A 13,083-nucleotide genomic window follows, 5' to 3' on the forward strand; every position below is an offset into this window, starting at 1 on the left:
TTTTCATGGATAAGGGAAGGAGGAATGTTTTTGGGATGAAATGGGGCCACCTCAGATCATCAGGTATGAGTTAGATTCTCCTAAGGAGCATTCAGTCTAGATCCCTTGCATATGCAGTTCATAATAGTGTTCATGTTCCTATGAGAATCTGATGCTGCCACTGATCTGACAGGAGGTGGAGGTCAGGTGGTAATGCTGGCTCATTCACTGTTCACCTCCTGCTGTGCAGCCTGGTGGCCAATAGGCCATGGATCAGTATCTGTGGCCAAGGTCAGTGGGGCGGTGTTGGGGACCCCTGCTGTAGGACATTACCAGTTTTGTATCCAACTTAGTGCCTTATTCTGATATTAAAAATGTCAAATCCCAAGCATCTCACATTTCTCAGATGACCTTGTAACCAGCTTACTCATTAATGAATTGAATGAGGCTTTGACATTGTTCATTCTTTATTTGAATGATAGCCTCTGTCAGGATGATTTCAGATCTGTTTCTATCAGTGATCCCATGGGAGAGAGAAGCAAAAACATCATGGACTGCTTGGAGTCCCCATTTCACCTTGGTGGGATAGGCAGGTTAGCTAGACTTGTTTCAATTCAAGAAGAGGAGGGTATCCCTAAGTTTTTCTCCTCTGAGTAAAGGAGGCGGAGTCAGGTGGTTAGTGGTGAGGGTGGAGCTCCAGAGATTAATTGGATAAATAAAAGTGATGTGATTATAATTCTATTTTATGTTTGTGGAGCAGTTTGTATCAGGCATTTACAGCAGTGCATTCATTTTTGAAAGACTGAGGTAAAACCAATTCTCATCTCTTTGTATTTCTGACGGTGGCATTTGGAACCCTATCCTGAAACTGCAAAGATGAGGAAGTGGGACATAGCATTTTGAGTCTTTTAGTACTCAAGTAGAAATATACTTACTGGGAGTTACAGTTCATAAGTGTTGCACACTTTGGATCATTTTGATGGAGCTATATGGTATGAATATTTTTTCAGAATTAGATGAGAAAATAATGTGGCCACCTCTACTTTTGTATTGTTTGTCTTGCTCAGATTCATCTGGTTGGCAGTCAGATGCCAAATCTAGCACTGGAAATGATGTACACATTATGATATATTGTTCTTAACATTTTCTGAACATTTTCTGTCACCAGGTACTCTTTTAAATACCTATCATAATTCATTTTCATAATGAAACAGGACCAAATTTTGTCCTATTTTTGTTCTAACATGATGGCAGTTGTAGGTCTGGTTCCCCAGGAAGCAGACTCTAAGAGAGAGATGTGTGTGCAGAAGGTTAAATGGGGATTGCTCTTGGAGTCAACATATCTTAGGAGTGAAGGAAGCAGGATGGGTCTGTGGAGAAGTTGAGTTGAAATATAGTCACAGCAAAGACCTCAGCTGATCCCACAGTATGCTCCAGGCTTTGGAATCCCCACATTGACTAGTTTTTGGATGCAAGCTGATCCCCCACCAGAGGTTCTGAACTTGGTCAGAGGGGCATTCCTCCGCAAAGAGCAATCACTGATGTTCTACCACCTAGATTTTGCTTCACACCAATTCATCTCTTTCTTTCTATTTTCACTTCTGCAGCATAGGTTTAGGCTCTCATTGTTTCTTTAGTGGATTTTTTTAATGGTCTTCTAGCAACTCATTTTCCAGGTCCCACTACTGTCTTCTCCAATTAGGATGACATATAATTTGTCAACTAAACCAGGACACTTTTGAGAGTGAAACAGGATATTATTAAACATTACATTTAGAAAGCAGGCATCAACAAGGACCCAGGCAAACTGGGACGTAAGGACACCCCTCTAATTTATCCTGCATAGCTGTCAGAATTTGCTTTCTGAAACTCTTGTCTGACCCTGTCACTTGCCCTGTTATATAATGTGTCTAAGGGGAAGCATGTACTGTTCTAATGACTGCAGCATTCTGCTCTGCTTGGCTGGGTTTCTTGTTATAAATCAATCAATTAGTTGTCTGCATCTCTTGTAGTTTGGGATAAATTCTAGTAAATAGAAGTTTTCCCAGGGTTGTATCATTTTTGGGTATCATAACAAAGCAAACTTTGAGATTATTCACACTGAGAACCGTTCCCTGGAATGTGCCAACTCGATACAAGCTTGCCCAACACAGTTCTGCCCCACTGATCGGTGGTGCCCTGGAAGACAACACAGCCACACAGCCTTCAGCCTCAATATGACCTCCCCACTGCTGTCGGATCAGTGGTTGAATGGATCAAGTGGGCTATTTAATAAATGGCTGAACAAGACAGGAAGTGGTCAGCGATCCTCATCAGACATATCAGTGTTTTCCAAAGCTTTCTGCTTTTCAGGGGAAGTAGTAAAATAAAACGTTTTTCCTGATAAGAATTCATTTACTTTTCATTCACTGATGAAAGGAATTCTTTCTTACAACTTTTCTGAGGAAACTAGCTATCCTTTTGTTATTTCTAATGTGTCTTAAATATTAAAATGTTCATTATATGAGAAATTTGTATGCATTGATGAAAAATTAGAAAATACAGAATAGCAAAAGGAAAAGTAATGCCTGTGCCGGAGGGCAGGGCTGCTTCTACCTCAATTTCAAAGAGTAGGAAACAACACCCAGCTGAGCTGTGCGGGCAGAGGTGCAGAACCCTTGAAGTGTGACCCTTGCCCTGACATATAATAATGGCATGGGGAGGGCTGCTGCAAAGAGCCAGGGTGTGGGCAGTGTGTCCCCTAATGTTGTCACCCCAATCTCTCTGATAGGCAGAATTTCTTCCCAAGAGGGGTTGGAGGGCAGAGTATGGCACCAAAGAGGATTAGTCTTAAGCTTTAAAATCTCATGCAATTTGCCTTGCTAGGTTTGGACTTGCTTGGAACCCATCACCCCTTCCTTCTTTCCTATTTCTCTCTTTTGGAATGGACATGTCTTGCCTATGCCTGTCCCACCACTGTATTTTGGAAGCACAAAACTTGTTTTATTTCACAAGCTCACAGCTGGAGAGGAATTTTGCCTCAAAATAAGTCATACATTGAGTCTCACCTATATCTGATTTAGATGAAATTTGGGTGGGAAATTGGATTTTAGACTTTAGAGTTGATGCTAAACACTTTTGCGGTTGCTGGGATGGGATAAATATATTTTGCATGCAAGAAGGACATGAATTTTGGAGGGTCAGGGGCAGAATGTTATGGACTAAGTATTTGTGTGCCCACCCCCCTCCCCACCACCCAGTAAATTTATATGTTGAAATCCTAATCTCTAATGTGATGGTATTAAGAAAGTGGAGACTTTGGGAGGTAATTAGGTCTTGGGGGTGGGGCCCTCCTGAATGGAATTAGTGTCCTTATAAAACAAGAGTCCAGAGTGCTTTCTCACTCTCCTTCCACCACATGAGGACACAGCAAGAAGATGGCAGGATGCAACTCAGAAGAGAACCCTCACCAAGAATCTGACCCTTCTGGAACCCTGATCTTGGGCTTCCAAAATAAATTCCTGCTGTTTATAAGCCACCCAGTCTCTGGTACTTTGGCACAGCAGCCTGAATGGACAAAACCACTATCTTTCTACCTTGTACATAAGGTTATATTAATTTTGTATACATTTTTCTGTTGTGTTCTGTGTGAATGTGTCTATAAACACTCACATACATAACAAAAGTATGAGCATCTTAAGCAAGTGGAACTAACTTTTTTCACTTAGTAATAAAAAATTCTTTCTATATTAATAGGTATATATCTGCATTATTATTTGTAATGGCTGCACTATATTCAATTTTATAATTGCTCTATACTTTATATAACAATCCCTTATTTTCTGGCATTAAGGAAGTTTCTAACTCTGTTGTTATTTAAGAAAATATTCACTGCATATCCTTGTATATATGTATGTTCCCATTTTGATTTTTTTAGAATTTTTTTTTTATACTTTAAGTTCTAGGGTACATGTGCACAACGTGCAGGTTTGTTACATATGTATACATGTGCCATGTTGGTGTGCTGCACCCATTAACTTGTCATTTACATTAGGTATATCTCCTAATGTTTCCTCCCCCATTCCCCCACCCCATGACAGGCCCCAGTGTGTGATGTTCCCCATCCTGTGTCCAAGTGTTCTCATTGTTCAATTCCCACCTATAAGTGAGAACATGCGGTGTTTGGTTTTCTGTCCTTGTGATAGTTTGCTCAGAATGATGGTTTCCAGTTTCACCCATGTCCCTACAAAGGATATGAACTCATCCATTTTTATGGCTGCATAGTATTCCATGGTGTATATGTGCCACATTTTCTTAATCCAGTCTATCATTGATGGACATTTGGGTTGGTTCTAAGTCTTTGCTATTGTGAATAGTGCCACAATAAACATACGTGTGCATGTGTCTTTATAGCAGCATGATTTATCATCCTTTGGGTATATACCGAGTAATGGGATGGCTGGGTCAAATAGTATTTCTAGTTCTAGATCCTTGAGGAATCGCCACACTGTCTTCCACAATCATTGAACTACTTTACAGTCCCACCAACAGTGTAAAAGTGTTCCTATTTCTCCACATCCTCTCTAGCACCTGTTGTTTCCTGACTTTTTAATGATCGCCATTCTAACTGGCATGAGATGGTATCTCATTGTGGTTTTGATTTGCATTTCCCTGATGGCCAGTGATGATGAGCATTTTTTCATGTGTCTGTTGGCTGCATAAATGTCTTCTTTTGGGAAGTGTCTGTTCATGTCCTTCGCCCACTTTTTGATGGGGTTGTTTTATTTTTTCTTGTAGATTTGTTTAAGTTCTTTGTAGATTCTGGATATTAGCCCTTTGTCAGATGAGTAGATTGTAAAAATTTTCTCCCATTCTGTAGGTTGCCTGTTCACTCTGATGGTTGTTTCTTTTGCTGTGCAGAAGCTCTTTAATTTAATTAAATCCCATTTGTCAATTTTGGCTTTTGTTGCCATTGCTTTTGGTGTTTTAGTCATGAAGTCCTTGCCCATGCCTATGTCCTGAATGGTATTGCCTAGGTTTTCTTTGAGGGTTTTTATGGTTTTAGGGCTAACATTTAAGTCTTTAATTCATCTTGAATTAATTTTTGTGTAAGGTGTAAAGAAGGGATCCAGTTTCAGCTTTCTCCATATGGCTAGCCAGTTTTCCCAGCACCATTTATTAAATAGGGAATCCTTTCCCCATTTCTTGTTTTTGTCAGGTTTGTCAAAGATCAGATGGTTGTAGACGTGTGGTATTATTTCTGAGGGCTCTGTTCTGTTCCATTGGTCTACATCTCTATTTTGGTACCAGTACCTTGCTGTTTTGGTTACTGTAACCTTGTAGTATAGTTTGAAGTCAGGTAGCGTGATGCCTCCAGCTTTGTTCTTTTGGCTTAGGATTGTCTTGGCAATGTGGGCTCTTTTTTGGTTCCATATGAACTTTAAAGTAGTTTTTTCCAATTCTGTGAAGAAAGTCATTGGTAGCTTGATGGGGATGGCATTGAATCTATAAATTACCTTGGGCAGTATGGCCATTTTCACGATATTGATTCTTCCTGTCCATGAGCATGGAATGTTCTTCCATTTGTTTGTGTCCTCTTTTATTTCATTGAGCAGTGTTTTGTAGTTCTCCTTGAAGAGGTCCTTCACATCCCTTGTAAGTTGGATTCTTAGGTATTTCATTCTCCTTGAAGCAATTGTGAATGGGAGTCTACTCATGATTTGGCTCTCTGTTTTGTCTGTTATTGGTGTATAGGAATGCTTGTGATTTTTGCACATTGATTTTGTATCCTGAGTCTTTGCTGAAGTTGCTTATCAGCTTAAGGAGATTTTGGGTTGAGATGATGGGGTTTTCTAAATGTACAATCATTTCATCTGCAAACAGGGACAATTGGACTTCCTCTTTTCCTCATTGAATATCCTTTATTTCTTTCTCCTGCCTGATTGCCCTGGCCAGAACTTCCAACACTGTGTTGAATAGGAGTGGTGAGAGAGGGCATCTCTGTCTTGTGCCAGTTTTCAAAGGGAATGCTTCCAGTTTTTGCCCATTCAGAATGATATTGGCTGTGGGTTTGTCATGAATAGCTCTTATTATTTTGAGATATGTTCCATCAATACCTAGTTTATTGAGAGTTTTTAGCATGAAGCATTGTTGAATTTGGTTGAAGGACTTTTCTGCATCTATTGAGATAATCATGTGGTTTTTGTCTTTGGTTCTGTTTATATGATGGATTATATTGATTGATTTGCGTATGTTGAACCAGACTTGCATTCCAGGGATGAAGCCAACTTGATTATGGTGGATAAGCTTTTTGATGTGCTGCTGGATTCGGTTTGCCAGTATTTTATTGAGGATTTTTGCATCGATGTTCATCTGGGATATTGGTCTAAAATTCTCTTTTTTTGTTGTGTCTCTGGCAGGCTCTGGTATCAGGGTGATCCTGGACTCATAAAATGAGTTAGGGAGGATTCCCTCTTTTTCTATTGATTGGAATAGTTTCAGAAGGAATGATACCAGCTCCTCTTTGTACCTCTGGTAGAATTCAGCTGTGAATCCATCTGGTCCTGGACTTTTTTTGATTGGTAGGCTATTAATTATTGCCTCAATTTCAGAGCCTGTTATTGATCTATTCAGAGACTCAACTTCTTCCTGGTTTAGTCTTGGGAGGGTGTATATGTTCAGGAATTTATCAATTTCTTCTAGATTTTCTAGTTTGTTTGTGTAGAGGTGTTTATAGTATTCTCTGATGGTAGTTTGTATTTCTGTGGGATTGGTGGTGATATCCCCTGTATCATTTTTTATTGTGTCTATTTGATTCTTCTCTCTTTTCTTCTTTATTAGTCTTGCTAGCGGTCTATCAATTTTGTTGATCTTTTCAAAAAACCAGCTCCTGGATTCATTGATTTTTTGAACGGTTTTTTGTCTCTATCTCCTTCAGTTCTGCTCTGATCTTAGTTATTTCTTGCCTTCTGCTAGCTTTTGAATGTGTTTGCTCTTGCTTCTCTAGTTCTTTTAATTGTGATGTTAGGGTGTCAATTTTAGATCTTTCCTGCTTTTTCTTGTTGGCATTTAGTGCTATAAATTTCCCTCTACACACTGCTTTAAATGTGTCCCAGAGATTGTGGTATGTTGTGTCTTTGTTCTCATTGGTTTCAAAGAACATCTTCATTTCTGCCTTCATTTCGTTATGTACCCAGTAGTTATTCAGGAGCAGGTTGTTCAGTTTCTGTGTAGTTGAGCAGTTTTGAGTGAGTTTCTTAATCCTGAAGTCTAGTTTGATTGCACTGGGGTCTGAGAGACGGTTTGTTATAATTTCTGTTCTTTTACATTTGCTGAGGAGTGCTTTACTTCCAACTATGTGGTCAATTTTGGAATAAGTGTGATGTGGTGCTGAGAAGAATGTATATTCTGTTGATTTGAGGTGGAGAGTTCTGTAGATGTCTATTAGGTCTGCTTGGTGCAGAGCTGAGTTCAATTCCTGGATATCCTTTTTAACTTTCTGTCTCGTTGATCTGTCTAATGTTGACAGTGGGGTGTTAAAGTCTCCCATTATTATTGTGTGGGAGTCTAAGTCTCTTTGCAGGTCTCTAAGGACTTGCTTTATGAATCTGGGTGCTCCTGTATTGGGTACATATATATTTAGGATAGTTAGTTCTTCTTGTTGAATTGATCCCTTTACCATTATGTAATGGCTGTCTTTGTCTCTTTTGATCTTTGTTGGTTTAAAGTCTGTTTTATCAGAGACTAGGATTGCAACCCTTGCCTTTTTTTGTTTTCCATTTGCTTGGTAGATCTTCCTCCATCCCTTTATTTTGAGCCTATGTGTGTCTCTGCACGTGAGATGGATCTCCTGAATACAGCACACTGATGGGTCTTGACTCTTTATCCAATTTGTCAGTCTGTGTCTTTTATTTGGAGCATTTAGGCCATTTACCTTTAAGGTTAATATTGTTATGTGTGAATTTGATCCTGTCCTTATGATGTTAGCTGGTTATTTTGCTCGTTAGTTGATGCAGTTTCTTCCTAGCATTGACAGTTGTTACAATTTGGCATGTTGTTGCAGTGGCTGGTACCAATTGTTCCTTTCCATGTTAAGTGCTTCCTTCAGGAGCTCTTGTAAAGCAGGCCTGGTTGTGACGAAATCTCTCAGCATTTGCTTGTCTGTAAAGGGTTTTATTTCTTCTTCACTTATGAAGCTTAGTTTCACTGAATATGAAATTCTGGGTTGAAAATTCTTTTCTTTAAGAATGTTGAATATTGGCCCCCACTCTCTTCTGGCTTGTAGGGTTTCTGCTGAGAGATCTGCTGTTAGTCTGATGGGCTTCCCTTTGTGGGTAACCCCACCTTCCTCTGTGGCTGCCCTTAACATTTTTTCCTACATTTCAACCTTGGTGAATCTGACAATTATGTGTCTTGGAGTTGTTCTTCTCAAGGAGTATCTTTGTGGCATTCTCTGTATTTCCTGAATTTGAATATTGGCCTGCCTTTCTAGGTTGGGGAAGTTTTCCTGGATAATATCCTGAAGAGTGTTTTCCAACTTGGTTCCATTCTCCCCGTCATTTTCAGGTACACCAATCAGATGTAGATTTGGTCTTTTCACATAGTCCCATACTTCTTGGAAGCTTTGTTCATTTCTTTTTAATCTTTTTTCTCTAAACTTCTCTTCATGCTTCATTTCATTCATTTGATCATCAATCACTGATATCCTTTCTTCCACTTGATCGAGTCGGCTACTGAAGCTTGTGCATGTGTCATGTAGTTCTCGTGCCATGGTTTTCAGCTCCATCAGGTCATTTAAGGTCTTCTCTATGCTGTTTATTCTAATTAGCCATTTGTCTAATCTTTTTTCAAGGTTTTTAACTTATTTTCAATGGGTTCAAACATCCTCCTTTAGCTCGGAGAAATTTGTTATTATCGATCGTCTGAAGCCTTCTTCTCTCAACTCGTCAAAATCATTCTCTGTCCAGCTTTGTTCTGTTGCTGGTGAGGAGCTGCGTTCCTTTGGAGGAGAAGAGGTGCTCTGATTTTTAGAATTTTCAGCTTTTCCGCTCTGGTTTCTCCCCAACTTTGTGGTTTTATCTACCTTTGGTCCTTGCTGATGGTGACGTACAGATGGGGTTTTGGTGTGAATGTCCTTTCTGTTTGTTAGTTTTCCTTCTAACAGTCAGGACCCTCAGCTGCAGGTCTGTTGGAGTTTGCTGGAGGTCCACTCCAGACCCTGTTTGCCTGGGTATCACCAGTGGAGGCTGCAGAATGGCAAATGTTGCTGCCTGATCCTTCCTCTGGAAGCTTCATCTCAGAGGGGCACCCGGCTGTATGAGGTGTCAGTCGGCCCCTACTGTGAGATGCCTCCCAGTTAGGCTACTTGGGGATCAGGGACCCACTTGAGGAGGCAGCCTGTCCATTCTCAGATCTCAAACGCCATGCTGGGAGAACCACTACTCTCTTCAAAGCTGGCAGACAGGGACGTTTAAGTCTGCAGAAATTTCTGCTGGCTCCTTTTGTTCAGGTATGCCCTGCCCCCAGAGGTGGAGTCTACAGAGGCAGGCAGGCCTCCTTGAGCTGTGATGGGCTCCACCCAGATTGAGATTCCTGGCCGCTTTGTTTACCTACTCAAGCCTCAGCAATGGCAGATGCCCCTCCCCCAGCCTCACTGCCACCTTGCAGTTTGATCTCAGACTGCTGTGCTAGCAGTGAGTGAGGCTCCGTGGGTGTGGGACCCTCCAAGCCAGGTGCGGGATATAATATCCTGGTGCTGTTTGCTAAGACTGTTGGAAAAGCACAGTATTAGGGTGGGAGTGTCCCAATTTTCCAGGTACCATCTGTCATGGCTTCCCTTGGCTAGGAAAGGGAATTCCCCTACCTCTTGCACTTCCAGGGTGAGGCGATGCCCCACTCTCCTTTGGCTCATGCTCCGTGGACTGGACCTACTGTCCGACAAGCCCCAGCAAGATGAACCTTGTACCTCAGTTGGAAATGCAGAAATCACCTGTCTTCTGCATCACTCACGCTGGGAGCTTTAGACTGGAGCTGTTCCTATTCGGCCGTCTTGGAGCCTCTTCGCTTTCATTCAGGATTAATTTTTATGTGCAGATTTGCTCAATCACTTTTAGGCTCTTGAGCAGTCTGGTCAACTTGATGGGTTGGCATTTGTGTCTGTGTTGCTAAGCCTCACAGCTGCTGATTGGGCAGCTTTACTGGTGGAGTGTCAGATTCCTTGGTTGCCTGTTAGAAAATGATGAGTCTTAAGCATAAAGAAATGCATTTTTAAAAAAACACCATATAATCCTTTGGATATTTGTACAGGCAAGCTGAAATGGGACATGATCTATAAAAAAATTGAAACTCAATATATATATTTTTTCTCAAAAGTATTTTTGTTGTAGTTTCCTCCTCAGTGTTGTGTTATTGGGAAATAATAGCTTCACTTTCTTTCTAGTTTATTTGGCTAATGTAGGCTCAGTCTAATGATTCTCCATTTCTATGGAAAATATGAAAAGACATATTTAACATATTTCTAATTTTGAGTAGGTCTTTGCCCAAAACAAGCATTTTGAATTAGCCAGAAAAAAAATTCAGAATATGACATAAAATTGAGCTCTGATATTTCATTCTTCCAAAAGTTCTTTTACTGTTTGATAGTTTTCTGGACTTAACTAAAAGTATAGTTTGTGTCAGAGTCTTTAGTGATTGATGATAGCTAAAAGTTGGCAGCATGACTTGGAATTTTGATGGATCATGGAGGATTGACTCCTTGAGACAAAAATTGTCAAATGATGCTCAGTGATGACAGTATTCAGAAGACTATAAGTATTCTCAATTTTAAAAGATAATGTCAAATTGAAAGTCAGCTTTCTCTAGGTATTTTATTGGTGATTGTCAACTTGATCTTTCACATTCTACATTACTTTTCTCTCCCTGACTCAAAAAATAATATATATTTTTTGCTAGAGAAATGTGCATCCAAGTTCACATTAACACTCTCTTCATTCACAGGAGTCTTCCTTTACCTTTAATCTTTCAACATAGGTAGGGGTATGGCAGCATGGACAATGGGAGTTGAAGTATTGTTTGCAACTGGGATGGATTCTTGCTCTCTGAATTCTGGAACTCTAAAAGCATTAACTTCCTGCAGGTCAGGAATTATGAGAGATGAATCAGCCTCTTCTCCTTCCAGCATCAATATTTTGAATCTACAAACAATGTCTTTATTGTGGTATACAATTATGGCAAAGGCCTTCACCAATGGAGCATGTTATTGATGGCAGATGTAATAGCTAGCTAATCCTATAATCATGTCAATAGAATTAGGAGACCATTAGAGCTTCCCAGTTAAGCACTGGGTATTTGGAGATGTTGCTGCTCCAGTACTCAGCAGTGCTTTTGATCACTGCCATTCTCCAATGGACAATCTATGGGTCACAAGCTTCCATTTATCTATTGTATCTGTAGAAACTCTCCTGTCTCTAGAATCTATGAAGTATGGTCATTTTCTCCCAAACAAATGATGCTGAGAATATGAGAGGACCCTGAGTCCAAAGATATCCCAAAAGCCCGTATTCTTAAGTAGATGCTGAAGGTACCAAGAGCTAGGAAGTCAATGAGTTGTCTTCTCTTAGGATAAACAGTGAGATTTGCAGCAGTCAATCCACTTCTTTCTCTGGATAATAGTTGATATGGTTTGGATGTTTGTCCTCTCCAAATCTCATGTGGAAATGTGACTTCCAGTGTTGGATGTGGGGTCTAGTGGGAGGCATTGGTTCGTGAGGGCAGATCCCTCATGAATGTCTTAGCACCATCCCCTTGGTGATGAGTGAGTTCTTGCTCTAAGTTCACGTGAGATCTGGCTGTTTAAGAGTATGGCACCTCTCTCCTCTCTGTCTCTTACTCCTGCTGTCACCATGTGACAGGCTGGCTCCCCTTTGCCTTCCACCATGATTGTAAGCTTCCTGAGGCCTCACCAAAAGCAGATGCTTGCACCACACTTCTTGTACAGCCTACAGAAACATTAGCCAAAATAAACCAATTTTCTTTATTAATTACCCAGTCTCAAGTATTCCTTTATAGGAATGTAAGACTAGACTAACACAATAACCTTTTCATCCTTTGAGCAGAAGTTATAGATGGGTGGTAAGAGGGGATAGAAATGGGAGAAGACAGCAAAAATGTTTGTTGGGGGAAGGGGTCTTTGAGATATACATAAATCCAGGTTAATGTACACATTTTATAAAGACTTAAGGCACATTTCCTACTCTTGCCTTTTAAGAAGACAGAAGGGCTTGAATCATGAAAAGGGAGATCTTGGCAATCAGAATAATATACAGGTGATTGATGCTGCCATCTTCTTAACCAGGCAAAAACTGCTTTCAAACCCTTTGCAAACTTACTGCCTTTTTCCCCCTTTCTTTTGCCAATTTTCTACGCAAGTGCCAAGAATTTCATCAGCCTGGACTTCATGTTGGCATACTCACTAATATTTTTATTTGCTTTCATTTTTGTGGCTCTGCATGCTTGTAAAGTCTTACTCAGCTTCCCTGAACCACCCTTGGTATATTTTAAAGGCTTCTTTCCAAACTTGAGCTTTACCTGTGTGATACCTCCTTCCTGCACCTTGGCTGGATCCAGTCTTAATGTTGTGATTCTGTGTTCAAACATGCTTATGACTATTGGCAGGTCCACAGGCCTCATGGCAACAAGGGATGCATGCCAACCTTGCCTCACTCCCTTGGTGAACTTAGTTGCTTTCAACCACAACCTCATGAGTGTAGGAACAATCGCTGGCCTGATCGCATTGGAGTATACCAGCTTTCATGTTTTAGGGCTTATCTGCCCTGATATATGCTTTTATCATTTATCTTCTGAAAGAAGATATTTTTAAATCATTCTCTACTTCTGGATCCAAACAGAAGAAATGTTTTTCTCTTTTCCATCTTTTTGTTCTCTCATGCTTTCCAGTTCCTCAGCTCTTTCCACATCCCTTTAGGCACATGGAATTTATCCCTTTAGGCACTGTTGGTAGAATACTCTGTTATTTTTGTTTGCTTTCACAACTAAGATTTCTACAAAAATCTTGTCATCAGTGTTTAGGAATGTAGGTGACCCCCACTTTCGAATATCTGATGCTTT

Source organism: Pongo pygmaeus, chromosome 8 (assembly GCF_028885625.2).
Source record: "Pongo pygmaeus isolate AG05252 chromosome 8, NHGRI_mPonPyg2-v2.0_pri, whole genome shotgun sequence".
Lineage (NCBI taxonomy): Eukaryota > Metazoa > Chordata > Mammalia > Primates > Hominidae > Pongo > Pongo pygmaeus.